The following is a 27,759-nucleotide window of genomic DNA, read 5'->3' as shown; positions in this document are numbered from 1 at the left end:
AAAATGCGCACTTTGGCGGAAATGCCTAGATGGACGTTACGTCAAGGAATGTAGACGTGGAGAGTGTCAAAATAAAAGTACCTCAAATTGATTGTTTAAGTTTGGCATCGAAGTATCGAATTGTTAGAAATAAAATTAATGTATCGATCCATATCGATGTATTGTTACACCCCTAGTTTCATATTATTAATCATTAATCATATTGATATATATTGTTAACTTTAAATACAAAGTCACAGTGTGTTTTTATTGATATCCTAACACATTTAGGGGGTGAGAGTTGAACATTTAAAAAAAAATACCCATTATAAGGACCACCCTACGGTACATAGTTGAGCACTAAAGGTAGACCGATTAATCGGTTTTGCCAAATAATCGGCACCGATAGTTCATTGGTGGAAAAACTGGTATCCGCAAAAATCCATGCCGATTGTTTTTCTGAGTGCTTCCATTGCTATGAAGTAATTTATTTGCTGAATAGATGCTAGATTAGCAGAGAAACAAAAACAGGAACCTAAGTTTTGATTAGATAAACATTAAGCGCTAAAACAGAAGCTAATTTTATTTGTGAATGGGGGCAATGTATATATTTTTTGTTTAACTGTAAATACAAAGTCAAAAGGTTCAAGATGCTTGGTTGTACTTCCGTGGTACGTGCATGGCATTTTGTCAGATGTTGTCATTGTAAAGTGACATTGAAAGACAAAGCTTGATCAAAATAAATCTCCCAGGAAATAACACGAAAAGACATGGTGAGTAAATCATACCAATATTATTTCACATCAGAAAAATTAAAGGTCTTATAAATCTCATATAAAAAAAGAGAGTCCCTCTCAGTCCACTAATAGTTTTGATAGCTAGAGGTCATGTTCCAGGCCCGGGGCCACATTTACTGATGCCACTGTACAAGCAAACAATCGATATCAACTCCAGTCTTTTCTCAAGGAGAATCCATGCACTCACTCCGTATACCCGAAAGGATCCTGTGCCTCAAGCTCAGCTGTAGCAAATAAACAGCAGAAACAAGGGAAATATTAGCAAGAATCACCTGCGTGTCACAAGGATAAACTTAGCATCCTCCGAGTGAGCTCGTGCTCTTATCTTAAATGCTGGATTCCTCACAGATGCCTGCAGCTAGGCAGTGTTTTTTGGGTGGTTGGGGGGAGCTGTGTTGTTTTGTGGGGCTAAAATAGTGCCGTGGATCAGAATGTAGAGGGGGATACGGCCTCGTGCAGATTAAACTGCTGTTAATCGCCTGTATGCGATGGAGCAGGGGGCCATAATGCCATTGTGTATTGTGTGTGTGTCGCTTAAACATGGCAAACTTCATTTCTGTTTAGCTTTGGCTCTGTTGTGAATATTAAAACGTCGTTTTTCTTTTCCATGTCATTCATCACTTTTCCATCTCTTCTCATTTCCTCAACCAGAGAGAGGCAATTTGTTTTTCTATAAACATGTTTTGAGGAAATATCGGTTTGAGGGGTCTTGAGCTGACAGGGGACTTAATCAAAGAACCAAAGCTAATGTGCTTTGCTGCAGATCTGTCAAAATCTTAATGGCAACAATTACAAAGCAACCTACATTTTCTAAACACACATAAACTTGAGTTAAAAAACGAAATATCAAACAGTACTTTAATAAAGACACGATGATACTTTAAAGTCAGAATTAAATGTACTCATTTTGAAGGGGCACATCAGGGTAACGTTCTTAAACACGCCAGAGCCAACACGTCCCGGTACACACTACTATTAATATCCAAAGTTAACTTCAAAGGTTTGTACAGACAGTCATAACAGCGACAACAAAGATCTCTATTCAGTGATTCAGGCAACAAGAATTAGCTAGTCACATGCCAAACAGTTTAGCAGAGAAAATGTCATGAGCACAATGAAGGTTTTCATCCTAAATAAGTTATGCTGGTGCCATAAAGCTTTGGGTTTAAAACTGAGAACAAACTAAATAACTCATCGAATGAATATATGGATGGAAGCGACTATGATCAAATATTTTACAAAGTTTAACAGATCTATATGTACAAATGGTTAGGACTGTCACAATTATTAGATAATCATTTATGATTATAATGATTTCAGATCACCGCAATGATTGCATATCTCTCTAAAAAACACAAGGGGGAGCTGCAGCGCCTGTATAAACGAGACAGTATCTAATAGAGCTCCTTGACTGACAGTGTAACGCAAAACAGCATTTAAAGAAATGCTGAAAAACTTTGATAAGCAGTATGAATTGCCAAGTAAAACATACATTTCCAAAACAGCAATTCCAAATTTAGGGAAGTGAAGGATGCTATTCTTAAGGATCTGTAAGGAATTGATTTTTTTTACAGCCACTACAGACATGTGGTTCAGTACTAATATGACTACTATTTAAGGCCTGTTCTGCTATAGTCAGTTTATTTTGATAGCATTTTTATTTTCAGTTCTTTTTAATAATTTTATTCTGTTTATTTCTTATAAAGAATTTTCAGGTTTTGAAATATAGTCATTAAATAAATAATTTTAAATATTTATATTAATATTTACTGCCAGGTAAACCTTGCAGAAGATTGAATTTAAATTTCATGAACAAACAAAAAAATCTTTGAGAATTAAACATCAAAATCCTATAACAGGCAATTAATTGTCATAATCGTCAAAGTCCTAAAACAGGCAACTAATAGCCACAATTTAGTAGACAATTAACCGTCAGCCAAACTTCATAATCATGACAAAACAACGTGTGTGGATTGTCATGTCAAAATGTGTGTTCAGCGCATCATATGAACCTATGTGCATTATGCGTCATGTCAAAATACAAGCCTGCTGTAAAAGCTTCGAAGGGGTTTGTATGATAAAAGAGACGCTCACGTTTGGAAGATTCTCGCTTAATCTCATGTGTAATCTCATGAGTTTAGTGTTAAATTAGTGTTTTGAAATCACGCATGATGCACATTTACATGACACAATGAACACAAGCAACACCCATGACGCACCGAATAGATAGATAGATAGATAGATAGATAGATAGATAGATAGATAGATAGATAGATAGATAGATAGATAGATAGATAGATAGATAGATAGATAGATAGATAGATAGATAACACCCAAGATTATTTAATTAATTACAATGATGCTCAGTCATTCAGTCACTGACCCATGCAAATGAGTATTCCTCCAACGTGAGGGTTTGTGTCTTGGTCAAACTAATTCATTACAGGATCCAAATTCAAATCAGATGTCCAGGAAGAGACATCAACCCATCCGGCCACCTGTACAGTACACTGAATGTAAACTGCTGACCTGCTTCACATAAATAAATGGTCCTGTTCAAAATATAAAGGGTTTTATTATCTAATGTTCTGTCATTACCTAATTCAACTAGTTTTTCGTGCTTTAAATAACCAAAACACGGAACTGAACCTATGTAGGCTGCTTCATATACATCAATAACTTGTAACAACTCGAGAACCCTAAACAAAAAAAGTCTGAAACACTAAATCACTGCTAAGGTTTGGCTTACTTTGCATTGGCTTAACTAGAACTAACCAAATACAGTGAACAAATCGTATTCTCCAAAAAAGGCTCTTGTACTCTTGCACCTTTACTTTGATTTTAAAGTCTTTTAAAAACACTAAATCACTGCTTAGGTTTGGCTTACTTTGCATTGGCTTAACTAGAACTAACCAAGCATCCAAGTACACAGTGAACAAATCTAATCCTCATCATAACATGCGCACCGCGAAGAAGGTAATGTTGTTTCTGTAATGATGTTAAATGTCACTTACACGTCATAAATCGTCCATTAAGATGTAAACTTGACAGTTCGGTTCTAGATTAGTTGGTAAAGTTATAAAAATGTGTGCTGTGCTGAAACGGACCCGCACGCGACGCGAAACGCGTTTATTGCCATAACAACTGCAGCGGTTTCCTGCGGGATATCAGCGCGTGTCAGCTCTTACTTCTGACTGGATCGGACGCATTAGAAAAACCGACAGATACGAGGGGACGAAAACACATAAATGTTAATAAAGAATAGCTTCTTACCTGGTAATAATGAAGTTGAATGCGCTGGTAACACGATGCGTAAGTAGATGATAGACACTATATATTCCCTGCTGATGTCCACATTGTCAGTGCCTGGCGCTTACTGTATGAGAAAATGCCGATGTCAGAGAGACTGAGAGAGAGAGAGAGAGAAAGAGAGAGAGAGAGAGAAAGAGGGGGGACCAAAGGAGATAGCACCATCCTATCCAATTACAGCAGACAAATGAGGGTTAACAAAACAACAATGCACAGCCATACACCGAGGACATCTAGCGCATTTGTTTCTGTTCAGCCACTGTCGATTCTTTTAGATGAATCTTGAGACTCGTCTAGCATTATCTCAACACATAATCTGACACGAGTTATCTTATGGTGAACTGAGTGATGGAGAAATTACTGAAGAAAAAGACTTGATAGGGTGCAAAGATTTGATTCGACTAAAATGCTTAAAGAAATTCGATTCAATTTAGATTCAATTCCATACAAAGATTCGATTCGTCTAAAGTGGCTATTCAATCCGTACAAAGATTCGATTGATCTAAAGTGGCTATACAGTTCAATTCTGTACAAAGAATCGATTCATCTAACGTGGCTACACAATTCAATTCCGTACAAAGAATTCATTCGACTAAGAAATACTATTACATTTAGATTCAATTTTCTACAAAGATTCGATTCGTCTAAAGTGGCTATTCAATCTGTACAAAAATTCGATTCATCTAAAGTTGCTATACAATTCAATTCCGTACAAAGAATTCATTCGACTAAAAGTGCTTAAAGAAATACGATTAAATTTAGATTCAATTCCGTACAAAGATTCGATTCATCTAAAGTGGCTATACAGTTCAATTCTGTACAAAGAATCGATTCATCTACCATGGCTATACAATTCAATTCCATACAAAGAATTCATTCAACTAAGAAATACGATTACATTTAGATTCAATTTTGTACAAAGATTCGATTCGTCTAAAGTGTCTATACAATTCAATTCCATACAAAGATTCGATTCATCTAACATGGCTATACACTTCAATTCTGTACGAAGAATTCATTCGACTAAAGTGCTCAAAGAAATACGATTAAATTTAGATTCAACTTTGTACAAAGATTCGATTCGTCTAACGTGTCTATACAATTCAATTCCATACAAAGATTCGATTCATCTAAAGTGGCTATACAGTTCAATTCTGTACAAAGAATTCATTCGACCAAAGTGCTTAAAGAAATACGATTACATTTAGATTCAATTCCGTACAAAGAATTAATTCGACTAAGAAATAGAATTAAATTTAGATTCAATTTTGTACAAAGATTCAATTCGTCTAAAGTGGCTATACAATTCAATTCCGTACAAAGATTCGATTCATCTAAAGTGGCTATACAGTTCAATTCTGTACAAAGAATTAATTCGACTAAAGTGCTTAAAGAAATACGATTAAATTTAGATTCAATTTTGTACAAAGATTCAATTAATCTAAAGTGGCTATACAATTCAATTCCGTACAAAGATTCGATTCATCTAAAGTGGCTATACAGTTCAATTCTGTACAAAAAATCGATTCATCTAAAGTGGCTATACAGTTCAATTCTGTACAAAGATTCGATTCATCTAACGTGGCTATACATGTTCAATTCTGTACAAAGAATCGATTCATCTAACGTAGCTATACAATTCAATTCCGTACAACGAATTCATTCGACTAAGAAATAGAATTAAATGTAGATTAAATTTTGTACAAAGTTTCAATTCGTCTAAAGTGGCTATACAATTCAATTCCATACAAAAATTCGATTCATCTAACATGGCTATACACTTCAATTCCGTACAAAGAATTCATTCGACTAAAGTGTTTAAAGAAATAAGCTTAAATTTAGATTCAATTCCGTACAAAGATTCAATTAATCTAAAGTGGCTATAAAATTCAATTCTGCACAAAGATTTTATAGAAAATATTTCACTGTTATGGCCTTTTATAGCAAATTTTAATATAAATAAAAATATAAGCATTTGTTAAAATAATGACTTTGGTGTCGATGTTATTTATTATTTATTCACCCATATGTTTTGCAGATCAGAAGTCACTTTAAAATAAAATATATACAAACATAAATTAACTTTCATAATATATTTTATCAACTGATTTATTTTATAATGCTATAATTCATTATTTTATAATACGCTGCTATTTTGTTTGTCAAAGTTATTTATTAAAAAAACTTATTTAGACTTAAACCTTAAGGCAAAAACTATATGTGATGAGTTTCTTATCTCATCTCATCTTGAGCCAATTTAATTACTTTGTAGCTCATTTGCTTGCTGAATAATCCTGATTTTATAGACATTATAAAAACTATTTGCATGATAAAATCCACTTAGCTAGCATGGACAGACCTGTCAAACCTATTCCTATTCAAAATCCAGATTGGTAATCATTCGTTTGACTTTCTGCATTATGCATTGTATTGATCAAACAGAAATAAATGAATGAATAAATGCATAGAGACAAGCTGACTTGTCCTTGGATGATACTATTTCATCAAAATAAATCAGAATAAATTTAAATTCAAATAATTTAAAAAGAGTTACTCTACTTTTTCCCCTGCAGGAGAAGTTTTGCGCTAAGCTTGTTATTAGAAGTCTTTCTGCTTCTTTGGATCTTTTAATTAATTTTCCTGCTGTAAAATTATATTAAAGTCAACGAATGCCTAAAGCTGCTTTTTTTAATTTTCTGTTGTTTCTTAACAAGCTGGGTAAGGTCACTCTGTATCAGAAATCTTTCATTTGGAGGGATTATTTAAACATTAGACACGGCCTCGTGTTGATTACTAATGATCCTAAAAGTCGTCTGGATTACACGTGCCTGCATATTTGCATAGAAATGCAAAATCCTAAAGTAAGAATTGGTCTGTTCTGACTACATACTACGTGTACAATAAACTCTTCTAGCACACTGTTAAAAAAAATCCTTGTTGCACTAAAATGTTTAAGTTTAATCAACTTGAATTTACAACTCATTTCAACTTATTTGTGAGAGTGAGAGGAGTTAAATTATAAAAGTTAAGTTTAAGTTATTTCAATTTTATTTTTTATTATTCATGACAACTCCTCACCAGTCAAAAAAGTTGAAATTAATTGTAATTTCAAGTTGATTAAACTTAAAAATGTAAAGTTTTTATTTACAACATACAGTTTTGCAAATGTAGTAATTCCTAGATACATATGCATGTAGTATAGCAAATATGCTAACAGCACATATTTCAGAACGTGATTATGGAGATGAACAAACTTTATTTAGCCAAAATCTGCATTCTGCATTGTGATTCCAACAATGTGTGTTATCTGTGTTATGTGTTAAAGCATGAAAACCTATTATATGTGCTTTGGTTTATTAATTACAACAGCATAATTATCTGTGTATATTTAACTGAAGCTGAAACTGATCCACATGTATTTGCGTTCTTAGAATGAAGGCAATGGTAATGCGGTCATGTGACGATGAAAAATGGCCACAGGTGATTTGGTGTCATATGTCTTCTGTTTCTATTGTTGTACGCTTGTTGAATCATTAGTCATGACAGAGAGCAGCACGTATCAGAAAGTGTCTGTACAAAAAAAATAATACTGTGTACACATTACAACACGGTTACAAGAAACAACATTTGATACAGACTGATGTCACGGCAAGTCGTGTTATAGTCACAAAAAATTTGATTAATTTATTTGTGTCCATAGCACGAAATGTAGCTTTTTTGTGCCTTGAGCACGAATGTCTTTTTCGTGTCACTCGCGCACATTTCTATAAATAGTTTCTCGTGTTCATGGTACAACTTTCTTTTTCGTGTCAAATTTATGTATTGTTTTCGTTTCTATTTTCTTACCATTGTCGCTTGGGGTTAGGGTTAGAATCACTTTTTGTTACATTTTTAGACATCCTAACCCAAACTCTAACCCCAACTCCAGGCGAGAATAGTTTTAAAAGCAGAAGAAAAACATGTAGATACATAAAACCTCATCCTAACCCAAACCCCAAATCTCACCCCAACCCCAAGCGACAATGATAATAAATAGAGTAAAAAATGAGCAAATAATACATAAAATGACACGAAAAAGAAAGTTGTGACACGGCAAACTATTTATTGAAAATCATGCCCGTGTCACAAAAAAGACATTCGTGCTCAAGGCACAAAAAAGCTGAATTTAACACAAATTTTCATGAGATCATGTTGTACTGGGTTGTTATTTTTCACATTTGGTAGTTTGAAAGAAGCACTGGGGACCCAATTATATTAAAGGTGCAGTGTGTACTTTTTAAAAGGATCTCTTGATAGAAATGCAAATTTTTTTTCAAAATTATATTGGGTGTATAAAGACCGTTTTATAATGAACTGTTATGTTTTTATAAGAATGAGTCATTTTTATCTACATACACCGAGGGTCCCCTTACATGGAAGTCCACATTTTGTGCCGCCATACAGAAACCCTTGACGGAAAACTTTTTTTACGTCGATGACATTTTTTTTTTTTGCGGTGGCTACTGTAGCTTCTCTGTGCGTTTCAAAAGTGAGGGAAGAGCAGTGGACTGAGCCGTTGGTTGCAATTCACAACCTCACCACTAGATGCCGCTAAAATTTACACACTGCACCTTTAAACATGAAAAAGTCAGATTTTCATGATACATCCCCTTTAAATGTTTAAGTTTAATGCAAGTCATTTTTAAACTATAGGAATGATTGTGTAAATAATTTCACACCCCTTGAGTGCAACAGGTTTTGTGATTGCAATAATGACGTGTGGCTCACTAGATTGTTTCTTTTTATATGCATGGTTGTCATCTTCCTTTCGACATGAAGAAGAGCATTTGTCTCTGGTAAACAACTATAAATGGTTTTGACGGATCTTCTCCAATGATTTATTGTACCTGCGGCTCTGGTCGCTTATAGCGTACACCTGTACTTGTTTCTCAAAGCACGACACAACAATTATCTCAGGGTGTGTGCTACCCACAATGCATCTGTCTATTATTTTAAGAGGGATATTTCAGATCTGTTGATGGTTATTAGGATCCGAGGAGTGAACCAAGTGGTGCCTGCCTTGACAGACGGACCAACAGGTGTCCTATGTGTAGACAGCCATGAGATATAGCCCGGCCCTGAGGGGAACGAAAGCCATTCGCTGCACACGTCTGCACTTATGGGTGACTCAGATGTGGAGAGGGACGAGTGTCGGGGTGTTAGAGAGACTAATAGGTGTATAATAGCAGGCACATGGTGGTATTTTAGTCATCTAAATAGTGATAATGACCACACGTCTTACTGAAAAGCAAGCGTTGTTGTGTTATATGACTATGGCTGTGTTTTTGTGTGCTTGACATGCGTTTGGAATGAAACAGGTCTGCAGGTCGTGTGAATTCTGAAATCAAATTGGTGGAGGTGAACCATACAGTTTAATGTGCGTCTATGCACTTGTAATGCGTCTCACATAGCTGCTTGTCTCCAAAAATTTCCTTTTGGAGAACTGCCCGAATATTTTGCATCTCTTGTAAAGCATCCTCACAAGACAAATGCAAGTGTTGTTCTGTGTGTGTTGAAGGTTTTTATGGTTATCCCAAAGGACAAATACTTCAGTAACGCAGTCATTCCTTAACTACAGTACAATGTTAAACAGCTGCTACTAGTGCACTACTGTATGTAGTCTGCATGCTGATGATGCAATCGGTTCTTAATAAAGGAATAGTCGACTCATTTTCAATATTAAAATATGTTATTACCTTAACTAAGAACTGTTGATACATCCCTCTATCATCTGTGTGCGTGCACGTAAGCGCTGGAGCGCGCTGCGACGCTTCGATAGCATTTAGCTTAGCCCCATTCATTCAATGGTACCATTTAGAGATAAAGTTAGAAGTGACCAAACACATCAACGTTTTTCCTATTTAAGACGAGTAGTTATACGAGCAAGTTTGGTGGTACAAAATAAAACGTAGCGCTTTTCAAAGCGGATTTAAAAGAGGAACTATATTTTATGGCGTAATAGCACTTTTGGGAGTACCCCGACTCGCCTGAAAAGTCCGCTCCCCTTCTCACTCTCATAATACGCACAACCGGCGCAACGTCATAGAATGTCTCTGAACAGGTTCACGCCCACTTTCGGGGGAAATCGCACTAGACGTTCCATTGGCTTCCATTCAAAATAGCGGAACAAAGCAACCTTCGCACACAGCCGGCAGGCGTAAATAACTTATGAAATCACTCAGATTAAACATGTTGAGTAATTATCTGTCCACCCCGCCGGCCACAGAGCGCGAAAGATACATCAACACATCCAACTTGGTCAACACAAAAACATGTCTCCTTCATTCTCCCAGCATCAAATTTGTGCAACAACGCTCCCTATTGGCCAGAGGTGTCTTACCCGGACATTAAACACGTACCTCATCAAGTCAACAGGGAAGCAAGTGAATGATTTTACTTCGTATTTGAAAGTTACTTCGTATTTATTTATTATGTCTTTATATTTAGAGTACTGAGTGCACTTTTCCGTCCAGCCATACAACTAACTGGCTTAGCGATATTTCCAGCAATCACTGGATGGCGTTGTTACACAAATTTGACGCTGTGAGAATGAAAGGGACACGCCTCCATATTGACCAAATCAAATGTGTCAATGTACCTTTTGCGCTCTATTGCTGGCAGGATGGACAGATAAATACTTAACATGTTTAATCTGAGTGATTTCATAAGTTATTTACGCCTGCCGGCTGTGTAAAAACGTTGCTTTGTTCCGCTATTTTGAATGGAAGCCAATGGAAGCTCTGCTTTTTTATCCCCCGAAAAGGGGCGGTGACGAAATTTACAGTCAAGTTCCCGGATGTGCCGGTTGTCCGTATAATGGGAGGGGGAGGGTGTTAATGCGCCGGGTCGAAGTACTCCCATAAGTACTATTACGCCATACAATATAGTTCCTCTTTTAAATCCGCTTAGAAAAGCGCTACGTTTTATTTTGTACCACCAAACTTGCTCGTACAACCACTCGCCTCAAATAGGAAAAACGCCGATGCGTTCGGTCACTTCCAACTCCATCTCCAAATGGCACCACCGAATGAATGGGGCTAAGCTAAATGCTATCGAAGCGTCGCAGCGCGCTCCAGCCCCCACGCGCACGCACACAGACGACAGAGGGACGTATCAACAATTCTTAGTTAAGGTAATAACATAGTTTAATATTGAAAATTTAACAGATTGTAAAGGTGATATGTCATATGAGCAATTTAGGAATACATATTTCTTTCTATTATTATAAATGTCAGTAAATATTTTTAACGAAATACAGTAGTCAACATTTAAAGTGGATACAATTTGTCTTAAAGGGATAGTTAACTTTAAAATGAAAATTTTGTCGTCATTTACTCATCCTCTTGTTGTTTTAAACCTGTATGAATTTCTTTTTTCTGATGAATACAAAATTATTTATATTTTGAGGAAAGATGGTAAACACACAGCAGATCATAGACTTCCATAGTAGGAAAAATATTTTGGATGTATTGTGATAAACGATGACGAAAATATTTTGATAAATGATGGTAAGCACACAGTTGATGGTACCCATTAAATTCCATCATATTTTTTTATTCCTACTATGAAGTCAACGGTCACTATCTGCTGTACCATCAAGTCAACTATACCTTTAAACCAATACCCAATGCCTGTTCTTGTCTTATAACAACTTTTTTGATCAAATGTTGACTAATATCTAACTTAAGAGATGTGTCATTATGGATAGATGGATGAATGGATCGACTTACAAATGCATTGTAAATAATAAATTGTGTTTGCGGTGTGTTTTTTGGAATCTGGACCTCACAATATTAAACAATATAGACCTAATATTAGAGACCAACCATAATAAAGCAAAACTAAAGGGTTCAGAGTACACTTTGAAGGCCAGTGGAGGCGTTTTTATAAACACACCTCAAATGTGGAAATACACCACTGGCACAGTGTTGCATGCAAGTCATAATTGTGTAAGCATACCTCCCCCTGGTGGCAGTTCATAGTGATGCATTTAAGCCAATAAAAAATTTGTATCCTTTTCAGTAAATAAATACTACTGTTATGCTGTTAAGTTTGTCTTTCTTTCCAATAAAAAAAAGAACACAAAGAGGACATCTGTTTTAAGCTGTGTGTGTATGATCCGTTATGCATATATTCAGAAATGCCATGATACCCGCATCTCCTCAGATCTTACCGAAGCATGAACATCAACTTTATTCTTCTTATATCTTAAAAAAACAGTGATTTGCAAGAGTAAGCATCACAGCCTCTCAAATCAAAAATTGCATCAACCCTTAAAATGATGAAGGTCAAGAAATTAACTCCAATCTCCATGTTTGTCGTTCCGATTTTATTGATGCCTGTTGCCCGTAACAGCAGTTTTTCTATCCATTATCACATGAGCAGGTGTTGATTATCCTCAGCAGAAGTCATCATTAAAGCTCACTGTAGTGCAAGCATATGTTCTCATCATGTTCTTATGCTGCCTACTGTTGAGTCAACATGCTGACTTGCGTGCGTGACTAGCAATTCTGTTTAATATACAATATTTGAACACCCAGCTATTTTGCAAGTTCTCCCACTTAGAAATCATGCAGGGGTCTGAAATGTCATCGTATGTGCATGTCCACTGTGAGAGACATAATCTGAAAAAATCCAGAAATCACAATGCATGACTTTGTACTATTTATTTGTATGATACAGCTGCCAATAAGTACCTGAACACCTGAGAAAGTCAACGTTAATATTTGGTACAGTAGCGTTTGTTTGCAATCACAGAGGTCAAAAGTTTCCTGTAGTTTTTCACCAGGTTTGCACACACTACAGGAGGGATTTTGGCTCCCATGACTCCTCTGGATCATCCAAATGGTCATTGGCAAACTTAAGACGGGCCTGGACATGTGCTGGTTTAAGCAGGGGAACCTTCCGTGCCATGCATGATTTCAAACCATGACATCTAGTGTATTACCAACAGTAACCTTGGAAACGGTGGTCCCAGCTCTTTTCAGGTCATTCTGTGTAGTTCTGGACTAATTTCTCATCTTTCTTAGGATCATTGAGACCCCACAAGGTGAGATCTTGCATGGAGCCCCAGTCTGAGGGAGATTGACAGTCATGTTTAGCTTCTTCCATTTTCTAATGATTGCTCCAACAGTGGACCTTTTTTCACCAAGCTGCTTGCTGGTGTCTTTGGACAGCTCTTTAGTCTTTGCCATGTTTTTGTTACATTGTTGGACTTTATGAGTACACTGCTGTAGAGCATTTTACAACCAATGTTGCTTTGATCAGACTTTACAAAAATTAACCATGTTTTTTGTGGTAAAAGTGTAGTAACTATGTTTTTTGGTTTTAACTGTAGTAAAACCATGGTTAATTTTTAAAAAGGCGGTCCTGGAGGGACAGGGTTTAGTTAAAACTTACCTCAACACACATGACATGTTGTTTCTGTGGATGTGCACATTGATGCTGCCGCATCGATAAATCAATGCCTAGAAGCTAAAATTTGGTATCGATGTTATCAAAAAAGTGTCGATATGTTACTTATATTAATGATTTCATCATAAGTGTGTGTTCCTGTGTGTTTGAGTCAACTCAATGTAGTTGGTACTGCCAGGGTGTCATATCCATAGCTGTAAATGATCAGAAATGTATATTTTTGAGCAAATAGTACATTCTGACTGTAGAAATGGATGATCTGAAAACATTAGCTTAACTTTTCTACTCTTACCATAAAGTGACAAATCAACTGTTTAGTTGAGCACGTTTTTGAAAAACTATTAAAAACATAAGTTTTTTCATGACACAAATTAACATAAATTTGTAAATTTAGGGATCTTACAGTGTAATATGTCAAAAAAATATGCTCTTCTTGCAAAATCTTACCAAGAACAGTTCACATGGCAGGAGTGATTTCTTTCTCTCTGACATCCATCTAAGAAGATGTGCTGCGACAATTGATTGACACTTTGACATCTAGTGGATTTTTTTGGCATAACACACCTCAACCAGATGGTAGAGATAGCTCAATCAGCTTAGGCTAGGTACTCTTCTCAATAAAATATAGTGACTCAAAAATGTGCCCAACCAAGGGTTAAATGAATTAGTTTAGTTAAAGGTACAGTGTGTACATTTACACGGCATCTAGTGGTGAGGTTGCGAATTGCAATCAACGCTCAGTCCACCGTTCACCGAAAAGCATAGAGAAGCTACGGTAGCTACCACAGGACAAACATGTCATTGTCGGAGACAACTTTTGTCCGTTAAAGGCTGTTGTAAAAACATGGCGGCACAAAATGGCGACTTCCATGTAAGGGGACCCGCAGTGTATGTAGATAAAACACCTCATTCTAAGGAAATAAAAACATAACAGTTCATTATAAAATATCTTTATACACCTCTGATCAGTGTTGTTTATGGCAGCCCTTTTAGTTTTTGTCTTAGTCTTTTGGACGAAAATGCTTTTAGTTTTAGTCACATTTTAGTCACTTATAAAATTGATAGTTTTAGTCAAGTTTTAGTCGACGAAAACACAAAAAGGTTTTAGTCAAGTTTTAGTCGACGAAAATGCAAAAAGGTTTTAGTCAAGTTTAAGTCAATTTTAGTAAAAAAAGTATTTTTTAACCAATGAATTTAGGTTAAAAAGTGTGGTGTATTTAACACAATTAAAATATGCATTAAGCTTGTCCCTGAGGGCTTGCTGTTGTTTTAGTCGGTGTGCCTTCTGCGCATGTCATCATAAAAAGTTATGAAGAAAAAAGTTGAGGCTAATATACCCTCATGTTGAGTTTGTGTGTTGTGCAGAGACCTCGCTTATAAAGTTGAGAAACGCGTGCCTTGCCTTATTTAAATACATTACAAAAAGTATTGGAAATGGGCTTAGGTTTGACAAGTAGATACATGTAAAACCTTAAGCTTACCATGAAATGTGTCACAAGCCGAATGTCGAGTAAAATTTAATGTATATGATATGTTAACAGCGTGACTTGTTAGTTACCTTTAAAAAATATTAGCGTGATGAGCATTCAGGTGCCGCTTGAGGTTGGTGGTATTCTTCCCACCTAGTTTGTGGCCACATTTACCGTCGTCTCCCAATATGCATTCCGTTTGTCTGTCTGATGGATTATACTGAAAGTATGTCCATAAATCATCTCGTCGTTTCCGTTTATTGGCGTCACCGTTACGGTCCTTCGAACTCGCCACAGCCGCAGGTGGGTTGTTGTTGTTTGAAATCTGGTGCGCGTGCGCGGCATGGCGGCAGCCGGGTGGTGGGCGTGAACGTGAGTGAGACTGTGTTGACCCAAAACAGGGATAGGAAGTGGCAGCATTGCTGATACTTTTTAGGTAAAAACAGACAGATTTCACGCAAAATAGGCAGAAATGACATGCATTGTTGAACGTCAGACTTATAATCATTTTCGTTCCGTCTCGTCTCGTCAACGAAAATTCGAAAGCGTCTCGTCATGTTTTCGTCACCTTAGAGACATTTTTAGCTAGTCATCGTTGCGTTAGCGTCATAAAAAATTGGTGCGTCAACGAAATCATTTCGTTATCGTCATCGTTAACGAAAACAACACTGCCACTGATAATATAGTTTTGTATATTATTTTGCATTTCTGTCAAGAGATCCTTCTAAAAGTTACACGCTGTACCTTTAAGTCAACTCAAGGCCATAACCACACCTTGAACATTGGAGGGCGGGAACAAAACATTCAGGGGCCATATTTATGAAAAATCTTAGTGCAGAAATTCTAAGAAAATTCTTAGAAATGTGGGCGTTTCTCCTATAAATCAAAGAAATTATACTAGTAAAGAAAACAGTAATTCAGAAAGCATTTTAACAATTAAAAGAGGTCCAACATTTTTAGTAGTATGGACTTTTAAGAGGCTTAAAGGTGCAGTGTGTAATTTTCAGAAGGATCTCTTGACAGAAATGCAAAATAATATACAAAACTATATTATCAGTGTTGTATAAAGACCTTTCATAATGAATCGTTATGTGTACCTTAGAACGAGACCTTTTTATGTACATACACAGAGGGTCCCCTTACATGGAAGTCGCCATTTTGTGCTGCCATTTTTCCACAGAAGCCCTTTTTTCTGACATTTTTTACTAAGTTGTCTCCGACGATGACATGTTTGTCCGGTGGTGGCTACTGTAACTTCTCTATGTGTTTCAAAAGCGAGTGGTAAGCATTGGACTAGGCCGTTGGTTGCAATTCGCAACCTCACCACTAGATGCAGCTAAAATTTACACACTGCACCTTTAAGAGTTCCTTAAGCTGCAGGGAAAGTGGATAAAAGGCGAATTGGGAGACAAAAAGGGTTGCACACAATGCATGACAGTGACACAACACATTAGATCGTGCATGGATCATGTTTGTGACCGATATTATTAGAGACATGCTAACATCTCCGATACAGCACAGAAATAAAAGTAGTCACTACATTAACAACATTCGGCAACTGCAAAATACACAACTATGCATCAGAGATGATTTGGGTTATTACACAAAATATTCATCACTTTATTGTGTTACTGGAAATTTCCTATCATGACATTAATAGATGACATTAACAGCATGATAAATACAAAATAAAGAAAATAAATACATACAGTATATAGTGAGTACAGTAAAACAGGAAAAAATACACCTGTAATTTCAAAGTGATGGCTTATAGACCCTATACCTGTACCTAAAACCACTTTTTACCACTTATTGGACAACCAATCAATCACAATCTTTAAAAGACTGTGCCATACAAAGCAATGGGGTCAGTTCCCATTCATTGTTTAAACAAATTTAATTTGAATGAACTAAACCATTACTTTTACTTAATTTAATTTAATTTAATTTAATTTAATTCTTGAGTGCAGCCTTGATCTCCAGCACAATCACCCTGTTGTTGTTTTAGTGATTTAAGAGTCTTGTTCTTGTTTATAATAGTGTCCTGCGCTCCCAGTAATGAGGGTGACCTTTGCTTTATAGCCATGGATTGTTTTTTGGTGAAATTACAACATGGCCCTATTAATTATTGGTCTCAAAGTTAAAATAATCTACCACAAGAACCTAAATAAATTAGTTTAAGTGGGTTTTCTTTTAATTGGTGATAAAAACTTCATAACCACAGGAACCCTGCTGCGTTTCTTCAGATTCTTATCTTCTTATTTATTATTTTTCCCCCATCAGAGACAAGCACAAAAACCTGGTAATTATACCTTTACAGCCCTCCAGTTTAAATTTTTAAGAGATTTATTAAATTTTACAGTCCTCTGCTGACTCTGTCAGCATCATATTTTGACACTTACTGCTGTCGATCAGTCTTCTTAACTAGCTAGACCAAGACTACCATTGTCAACTAGTGGCACCAGAGAGGTTTGCTTATTAACATGACTGACAGGCTGTCACTTATGAAGACAAATAAACCGTATATGGTGTTACGTTTTGCCCATACGTTGCCGCATTTAAAAAGATATTGAAAATAAATCTCAGTAATGATCTCAAAGATCTGACACACATATCGTAAGATGTCACGTCTATAAACTAACAGCTTCCTCTGCAGGTGACGGATTGTTGGAAAAACATCAGCTCAGCATTCTGTGTCCACACATGGCCTAAAGCGATGAGGCTGTCGACTCGCTGGAGGGAATGATAATATTGAGATCAGGGCAGGTGTGAAATATTGCTGAGATTACATTGAATAATAGATGAAATGTGGGCAGATTTACTCAATTTGCTTGAAATAATTAAAGATTGGGAGTTAGCACCAAAGGCAGCTGTTAGCTAAAGTTTATTCTGCTTTTTAAAACGTGAGTGCTTTTTTCAACCAAAAAATAAATAAATTATCATTATTTACTCACCATCATGTCATTTGAAGCTCCATTGTCTATCTTTGTTCTTCAGTACCCAAATGCAGATAAAAAAATATATAATAAAGTTGTTTTGGGTTGTTTGGTTACTAAGTGACTGCCTCTTCAAGCTTTTAAAAGACCCAAGTGTCACTATATGTACGATTTTTGTAATAAAATATTCACACACTACTAGCACAGTGTATTTAATGTAGTTGTTTACTTACAGTATCCCAAACGTTCCCAAGGATTTGTAAATCTAGAGAAATTCCTGTTTTAAATAATGGCTTATCGCTTGAAAACTAGGGCAAGTCGCCTTGCAGCTAATTCATTGCATAAAATAATGCGCAGTGAATAATTAGCATTGAAAAGGTGTGATTTAGTTATTTTTGTGACTGACCTTATTGCATATGCATTTCTAAGAGTTTCCCTTTCAGACACAAAATTTATGGGAGGAGATTATTTAAATGATTCACGCAACTTGATTTACTTATGTTTGTGCGTGTGATGTTACTGGTATGTGCGCCATTATTTAACACACAAAGCATATCTTAAATCATTTTGCGCTTGAAATGGCTGAAATTGTAGCTAATAGAAGAGGCATCATTTAATTTGCCCCATTTAATAAATCTGGCCCTAAGTGTCTTAACTCGTCAATGGTGGGGAAAGAGTTATCTCGATGAGTTAAGTGACGAGAAAACATTGAGGAGTTATCTCGTCAATTAAGAGCAAACATTTCCCTGTCAATGACGCTTTCCTGATGAGTTTTTACAGTAATCTATCTACAGTAATTCCACTATTATCCAATAGATGGCGCCCTTACCCATCATAACGGTGTAAGAAAAGTCAAGTTAGTAAAAATAAGTTGAAGCTTTTGCATTTTGGCCCAGTGTTTTGATGGTTTTCACCAACGCACAAACAACTTAAGGAGTCGAGTGTGCAAAAACCACGATCAAATAAAACTCCAGCTCAATGATTCAGAGAGACGACAAACTTGACAAGAAGATCGTCTGTTTGTTGAGCATCCAGATCTAAAGGCTTGCGCTCTCTGAAATAAACTGGCAGCGTGTCAGACCCCGTCAGCTCTTTTTGAGAAACCATGAGAGCATCAGAGGAGTAAAGTGGTTTGGCCAACAGTAGAACTTAGATGAGATCGAAACAGAAACAGAAAGGCCATTGTGTAAAAGTAAGGAGCCTATTATAACATTGTGGGTGTTTGTGATCTGCCTAAGGGTCTGTTAGACCTCTGAAAATCAGACAAAAGTTGCTTTCGAATGCCTCCGCTAACTTTCATGAGCCGACCGAGGTATTAGCTTGGCACAAAATCAATACTCTATTGTTCAAACATTCTTTCACCTGTTATAAATGCGGACCGAGCTTGAAAATGATTATATTGATTCGTTCTGCTTGTTTTCCTTTTGAAGTTTGACTGGCGTGCTTCTCATTACACTTTGCACAATGATCTTACTCCCATACATTTATGGCTGATTGGAGATTGGAGTTGCATTTATTATGTTTGTGATGAGAATCCATTTGTCAGGTTTTCCCAAAGATAATTTTTCCCACCAGCTCATACAAACACTATCCATTGAAAAAAGTCATTTTTCCGAGGTTTGAAATGGTTTGATTGTTTTAAAGGGTAGATTTCATGAAAAAAGCTGATTTTTTTCATGTTTAAGTGCTATAATTGGGTTCCCAGTGCTTCTATAAACCTAGAAAATATGTAAAAGATCAACCCAGTAACTTAGTTTTGGTAAAGCATTCTCTCACTGCAAAAATGACTTTCTTACTTAGTATTTTTGTCTTGTTTTCAGTAGAAATATCTAAAAATTCTTAAATTAAGATGCTTTTTCTTGATGAGCAAAATGACCTAAGAAAATAAGTCTAGTTTTAAGGCAAATAATATACAATTTAAGTGAAATTGTCCTTAAAACAAACAAAATTATCTGCCAATGGGGTGAGAAAAAAAATTGTGAAATAAGATTTCGTTTTTCTAAATAACTTAATTCAAGTAAAATTTTCTCATCCCATTGTAAGATATTTTTGCTTGTTTTAAGCACAAATTTACTTAAATTGTAGATTTTTTCACTAAAAACTAGACTTATTTTCTTAGGTCATTTTGCTCATCAAGAAAAATACATCTTGATTTAAGAATTTTTATATATTTCTTCTGAAAACAAGACAAAAATACTAAGTAAGAAAGTAATTTTTTGCAGTGCTCCAAGCATGTGAAAAAAATAACTCATTGAAATTTGGCTCCCCTTGTGATGTCAGAAGGGGGTGTTATAATAATACCACCCCATAATCTGCACTATCCGACCACATCACTGCCATTTAGTGCAGAGAAAGAGAGAGAGAAAATAATTGACAGCACAATTGAGTTTCATTTTCAAGAAACCGCCATTATGGTGATCAGTGTTTGCATTATTAGCTCATTTGCATTTTAAAGGACACACCCATAAATGGCGCATTTTTGCTCACACATACAAAGTGGCAAATTTAACAGTTATAAAAATGATCTTTGGAATATTTTGAGCTAAAACTTCACATACGTACTCTGGGGACACCAAAGATTTATTTGACATCTTAAAAAAGTCTTATGAAATCTCCCCTTTAAAAGGTTCATGCATGTCTGGGTTATTTCAGTACACATCATTTAAAGGAATAGTTCACCCCAAATTGACTTATCTTTATGCCAGAGGTCTTCATTCACCCTTTTCAGGCCAAGGACCCCTTAATGGATAGAAAAGAGGAGCAAGGACCCCCAGTACATTATGATGGTTACGTTGCAAAGATACCATATTAAAATAATATTTTTTGGCACATACTGTTAACATACATAACGTTTTTATTTTACTGATGTTAATGTGGAAATCTTTACTTTAATATGTTTTAATTTGTATTTTTAGCCTATTAATGATGCCCAATTTACCCCCCAAAATAATTTTGAATTCAAACAATAGTTGGACGCCTTTAATACCTAACTCTCAGAAAAAGGCACAACAGCTGTCACTGGGATGTTACCCTTTTAAAAGGTCCCATGTACCATCATTTTGATACAGATATTAGGTACCAATATGCACCAATATGTATTTTCTGAAAAGATACACTGCAAAAAATGACTTTCTTACTTAGTATTTTTGTCTTGTTTTCAGCAAACATATCTAAAAATTCTTAAATTAAGATGTATTTTCTTGATGAGCAAAATGGCCTAGGAAAATAATTCTAGTTTATAGACAAAAAATATAAAATTAAAGCGTATTTGTGCTTAAAACAAGCAAAAAATTTTGCCAATGGAATAAGAAAAATGTTCCTTAATTAAGGGTTTCCTGAATATATTTTTTTCTTATTCCATTGGCAGATTTTTTTGTTTGTTTTAAGCACTAATTTACGGAGCCCCTAAGAGAACATGGAGAAAAAATTAAATAAGTTTAGTTTCGCGTGCGCACGTGAAACTACCGTGTGCGCACGTGAAACTACCGTGTGCGCACGTGAAATTATTGCGTGCTTTTTTATTCCAATGTCACCTTAGGGGCTTGGTACTAATTTACTTAAAGTGTATATTTTTTGTCTAAAAACTAGACTTATTTTCTTAGATCATTTTGCTCATCAAGAAAATACATCTTAATTTAAAATTTGAAAGATATTTTTTACTGAAAACAAGACAAAAATCACCCCAGTGACAGCTTTTGAACCTTTTTTTCTGAGAGTGCATCACGGACCCCTAATGTGTAAACCCCTGTGTTATAAGTTAGTTGATGTCCAGCAGAGGGCGCCTTTATCCCAGGGTTTGTCAATGTCAACACCAAATGTATGTTTGGTAACAGATTAACATGAATTCAGTCGTAGAGCCTAAAATTAGTATGAAGGTTTTACGACTTCTGTGACTTCTGTATCTCTAGGTTGTCAAAGTCATTTGAGTCAAGTCTATCGGTATAAAATCATAAATGTACCCAAATTAAAATGTCACTCTATGGTGTTATATATCAACTTTAATTATTGCCTGATTGCCACCGCATATTAATTAAAGTGAATCTTTCACCTTCGATAACTTTTAAAATGCATTAACAGCTAATTTAATATGGCAAATGAATGAATAAATAAATAGGCATGTGTGTAATATATAATAAGATAATCTTATAAAACTCAACCTTTTTATTATGTGTAAAATGTATTATGTAATAATAATTAATTAATATATAGTGTAGCATAAATTCATTTTGCCTGATTGTTATAGCTTATTAAAATGAATCCTTTACCTTTTAAAACTTTAAAGATAACTAAAAGTTCACGGTATGCATTAATACATAATTTAATGTGGCAAATGAATAAATAAATACGTATGAATCTCTATAGTGTGAAAAACTAAGAGCTGGTGTATTATACTTATTTATTATTGAAAAATGTAAAATATCCTCTTTTATAACCCTTAGGGTAACTGAAAAGCATAAATAATGAACCTAATATAGCAAATGAATGAATAAATAAGACAGAAGTGATGAAACGACTACCTTCCCTTTGAAGTTATGTAAGCGATATACAGCTGTAACAGATACACTTTATATAACAACACACTAAACTAAACTCTTTATTCAAACAATTCCAACTTAACATCCAGTTTAAAGTTCAAGCATCTATTTTTAACCAGAAAACTCTTGAACAAACCAAAGTTTGCCGACTCTACTAATCCACAAGCCCTAAGCCGAGCTGCTATTGAATTTACAGCCCCCCTCGTGCATTTTCTCCAGCTTTTCACCGTGTTCCTTGGCAACACTGGTCTGAGATCTGCTCTCCGGTTTCCACATAATATGTCAGGTTGAAATTACGATACAGCTGGGTTGCCCGGGCCGTTCGTGAGGTACACGCACTCATTATGGGATCCTGACAGAAAGCCAAACACCACTTTTGAACATTTATCTTTCTGTCTTATACTTCGATCCCGTCTGACTCGCCTAACGCCTTGTGTTTCATAGCTGCAACGCATTAACGCCTCTGGTTATCTTTCACCAATATACAGTACACTGCAAAAATCCGAAGATTTATAGAACATTTTCCTCTGTTTATTTCATATTGACCTTAGCAGGGATGGATTACAAATCAGGCCAATGAAGCCAGGGCAGCTCGGAGACCCTCAGTGGCCTGCCACACCTGGAAACAACCCAGATGGTAACGCTGTTAGACAAATAGGAAACGAACGTGTGCAAGTGACTGAGAAATGTAAAACATGACTTGTTCTCAGCACCAACAGGGCCCTTATTTTCGTGTCATATATCCCACACGTGGTGTATAAATTCTTGTAATCGCAACTTTGAGACTTTGTATTACGCAACTGCCACTTTATTTCTCATATTTACAATGTCATTTCTTTTTATTGGACATTATGTTTTGGAACTGCGAGAAGGCAGGGTCTCCAAAGACCTTGTGCCTTTCATAACCCCTCCTTAGACATTAGTGAAAGCAGACGACATAGTTAATATGATGTGAATAAAACAACAGGCTGTGAGGGGCAAACAGTCTGCCTTCATATCTTCGGTCACATTTAATTTTTACAATCCACTGATGGAAATATTTTCAGTAGCTTCTATTGTTTTACAACATTTCAACCAAAACCGAAATTCTTTACTTTTTTATGTGGATTGTACCGAGCCTCTAAGGTGACATTGGAGTAAAAAAATAAAAAGTTTAGTTTCAAGTGCAGAATATTTTTTAAAGTTTAGTTTCGCGTGCTCACGTGAAACTTTCGTACGCGCACTTGAAAGCGAAAGTTTCACATGCGCACGCGATAGTTTCACGTGAGCACGCGATAGTTTCATTTTCAAATTTTCATGCGATAGTTTTCGCCGGTTTCAGCTTAAAAACATTTCGAGGACCGAGTTGCTGAATTGTTTCACGTGCGCACGCGAAAGTTTCACGTGAGCTGCGATAGTGATAGTTTCACGTGAGCACCCAATAGTTTCACGTGTCCGCACGCGAAACTTTCAAAATTTTCACGCGATAGTTTCACCGGTTTCAGCTTAAAAACATTTCGGGGACAGAGTTGCTGAATTGTTTCACGTGCGCACGCGAAAGTTTCACGTGAGCTGCGATAGTGATAGTTTCACGTGAGTACGCAATAGTTTCAAGTGCGCACGCGAAAGTTTCACGTGAGCACCCGATAGTTTCATGTCCGCACGCGAAACTAAATGTGGTAGTTTCACCGGTTTCAGCTTAAAAACATTTCGGGGACAGAGTTGCTGAATTGTTTCACGTGCGCACGCGAAAGTTTCACGTGAGCTGCGATAGTGATAGTTTCACGTGAGTACGCAATAGTTTCAAGTGCGCACGCGAAAGTTTCACGTGAGCACCCGATAGTTTCATGTCCGCACGCGAAACTAAATGTGGTAGTTTCACCGGTTTCAGCTTAAAAACATTTCGGGGACCGAGTTGCTGAATTGTTTCACGTGCGCACGCGAAAGTTTCACGTGAGCTGCGATAGTGATAGTTTCACGTGAGTACGCAATAGTTTCAAGTGCGCACACGAAAGTTTCACGTGAGCACCCGATAGTTTCATGTGCGCACGCGAAACTAAACGCGGTAGTTTCACCGGTTTCAGCTTAAAAACATTTTGGGGACAGAGTTGCTGAATTGTTTCACGTGCGCACGCAAAGGTTTCACGTGAGCTGCGATAGTGATAGTTTCAAGTGTGCACGCGATAGTTTCACGTCTGAACGCGAAACTAAACGCGGTAGTTTCATCGGTTTCAGCTTAAAAACATTTCGGGGACTGAGTTGGTGAGTTGTTTCACGTGTGCACATGAAGTTTTACGTGAGCACGCTATAGTTTCACGTGCGCATGCGAAACTAAACTTTATTTATTTTTTGCTCCATGTCCCCTTAGGGGCTCCGTAGGATTGGCTGTTTGTTTACCCAACAAAAACACAAACCTTGTCTCTGTGACATCATGCGCATGTGTAAACTCTGACTAAAGGCATGTGTGAGTATAACCAAAACAAAGTCGTCCGTCTTTATTAAAATTTACTTAATTCTGGTGCTTTGTGGTAACAAACCTACCTCATAGTCTGTCTAAACAAAACTGCTGAATGCTTTTGACATTTGTATTAACTACTCTGTGGGCAGCCGTGTAGCATTTCTTTACAAAGTAACATCGCCAACTACTTGCCTGGCAAGCAATAACACTTGAGTTTAGTGGATCCGCCTAAACCAGAGGTCCCCAATTACCGGACCCAGTACCGGGTTGTGGACAAATTGCCACTGGGTCGCAAGAACGTCCTGAAGAAATGCGTATAATAGCTACGTAATAGCTTAATCTGTGTTTTGTCCTTTAAGAGCCGTATTCAAATAACATTGACCATGTCCACTATTGTACTCAGCCACTGTTAATTACTGTTAATTATTAAGACCGGATGGGCAGCCAAACTTGTTAAACAATGAACGTAAAACAATCCGCCAAAATTTGTTTTTACACGTCTACTAAAATCAAGCCATTAGTAATTTTCCTAATGCATGGTTCTTTGATCTTTACTTACGTTTAAAACGTTATACACCTCCCGGTTGGCAATTTTTTTAAGCTAAAACCGGTTTGCGGTGTAAAAAAGTTGGGGACCCCTGGTCTAAACCAGTGCTTCTTAATCTTTTTCACTTTAAGGTCCCTTTGTTGCCCACAACAATATTTAATTAACTGATGGACCCCGACACTCAATGTTTTCCAAATAAAATTAACTAGAGCTTTAAATGACAGATGAATATTCACTACTAAAAATAGCCAAAAATTAATCAGTCGATACATATATCTCTGATGTTAAAAGTTATGGAAGTTCAGTAGCTTAGTTTCAATAAACGCTCTTGTTAGACTTGGAAGTGATGTTTCATACCGAACTTGGACGTGCCAGCTGTCATAAGCCATTAGTGCGCTGCAGGATGAGAACGTCTACAGTGTCTACGCTAACTCCCACCTGAGCTTGCTTTAATCATGTCAAATGTGTTCAAAAATATCTGTGTATTACAGTTAAAGCTACTTCGGTGTATTGCATCATTCAAGCGTGATAATACCTCGCCTTTCAAATCACATGATAATGTCCTACTTTTGCTAAATCTTGACAGGCTATTCCAAGAACCTTATCAGGGTGATGTTTCAGTGGTTTAGATGTGACTACGTCTGTGAAATCCAGGAGTCTCAGAATCTGAATATGAGATTAGGAGCGTCAAACAAATTAAGTTAAACAATCTCAACTTGTTTTGCCAAACTTAAAATAGTAAAAAGTTGTTTACTTTAACATTTGTTTACAGTTTCAAAGACTGGGTCACAAATGTGGCAAGACATGCATTTCAGTGATGTGCTGATAAAGATATACAGTGTTTATGTGGGTTAAGTGTCCCCAATGTGGTACTAAGGGTATTAAAATCTCAAAATGTAGAGGACAGCAGTTCTTGTTTACTTCTGGGGCATCAAAACCAATAAGCACCGTGTTCATTATAAACAGTTTCCTGCTAGCTCCTCCCAAAACACCATCACTGATAATTCAGTCGGCTTGTTTACATTTATGCATTTGGCAGATGCTTCATCCAAAGCGACTTATAGTGCATTTGGGATTGGAATCGAACCCAAGACCTCTTGACTTGCTAATGCAATAAGCACTTGAGCTACTCTGTTTGCATGCATCATCTCTAGTGACCACACCTGATTGGATTGCAATAAAAGTTTTTGATTTTATAATATAATACATGATCCATTATCTCAGACAGGTTTATGCATGCACACAACACCATTTGTGGCTGTTTTTAGGATCAGACAGATGCTGATACAAGGTGCAAACATGGTTGTAGACGCCTTCTAGCAATTCATCTGAATGACTGTATTTCAAAGAGGGAAAATACAGTCGTACATCTGTTAGTCTCCAAGCACTTTGAATCCATTTAGCGAAACTTTCACTGGATTAAACACATTCTCGCAAATAAGGGGCGTGATTTCGAGCAGAAGAAATACGATTATTTCACGCGGTCAGGTCTTTGTGTAGCACCTGCACATTTTCTCAAAGGTACGGGTAACGAGAAGCTCACACCTGAAACTGTAACCCTGCCGAAACAACGGAAAGCGTTTCCAAATCTGGCAGCCTAAAGCAGTCGCCCGTGGATCTCGACGGATTTTAACCGAAAAGTTAAACTTCAGAAACATCGCAGGAGCAGCCATCTGGACAGACCATAAACAGACTTACTATAATTACTGCCGTGAGACGGTAATGGGCCCTGCTTTTCCCACAACCGCCCACGAGAAGCTGCTCATCCTTCGCTGCTTCTGAATTTCTTGAAATTACAACATGGCCACATGAGATTCAAGCTGTTTCATTGCTGGTGCTGTGGTACACCTACACCGTCGACCTACGCTTTTACTTAAGCAGTGAGAAATCGTGGCTCTGACGCTGCCTGTTTAATGGTTCCCTGTTTGCACCTGATGCTCAGAAACACCTGAAGATATTGGCTTTAAGTCTTATTATTGAGTATAGTGAAGTATAAAGCCATCGCGTTTGTTTGGATTCATAGATTCATTCCCACGATCCTTTGCGTGCAATTCCACCGTCTGGTTATTGTTAAAGCTTACTTGAATTTGTACTAGATGATTAGAAATGGCATCATGGTGCTTTGGGTGTCTGAAACCAGTATCCCTTTATACTCCCAGTGACAGCCTATTAAGTTGCTGACTGACCGGGCCTTTCATTTCGGACACAAGGGCCGTGTCCTTAACCGACTCCGGCTAGTTCTACGAATACGGAAAGCGTCAGCTGTAGATGGATATTATTTCTGACAACTACAGATT

The 27,759-nt window shown here is 36.7% G+C and overlaps 1 protein-coding gene across 5 annotated transcripts in view; it reads right to left on the bottom strand.

The window, feature by feature from the left end:
- Window positions 1–4,209, bottom strand: part of LOC129453373 (poly(rC)-binding protein 4) — a 92,830-nt gene extending 88,621 nt beyond the window's left edge. For 4 of the 5 annotated variants that reach the window (XM_055217600.2, XM_055217602.2, XM_055217604.2 and 1 more), the window contains exon 1: window positions 4,050–4,209. The gene's annotated coding sequence lies outside the window, so the exon portion shown is untranslated. Of the gene's footprint in view, window positions 1–3,790; window positions 3,922–4,049 lie in introns of those variants that run through there. The other variant, XM_055217601.2, reaches the window with a different exon arrangement.
- Between the last annotated feature and the right edge of the window lie 23,550 nt (window positions 4,210–27,759).

Source organism: Misgurnus anguillicaudatus, chromosome 23, assembly GCF_027580225.2.
Source record: "Misgurnus anguillicaudatus chromosome 23, ASM2758022v2, whole genome shotgun sequence".
In the NCBI taxonomy this organism is placed as follows: Eukaryota; Metazoa; Chordata; class Actinopteri; order Cypriniformes; family Cobitidae; genus Misgurnus; species Misgurnus anguillicaudatus.
The sequence above is the reverse complement of the archived record's forward strand: the minus strand, read 5'-3'. Positions and strand labels throughout refer to the sequence as shown.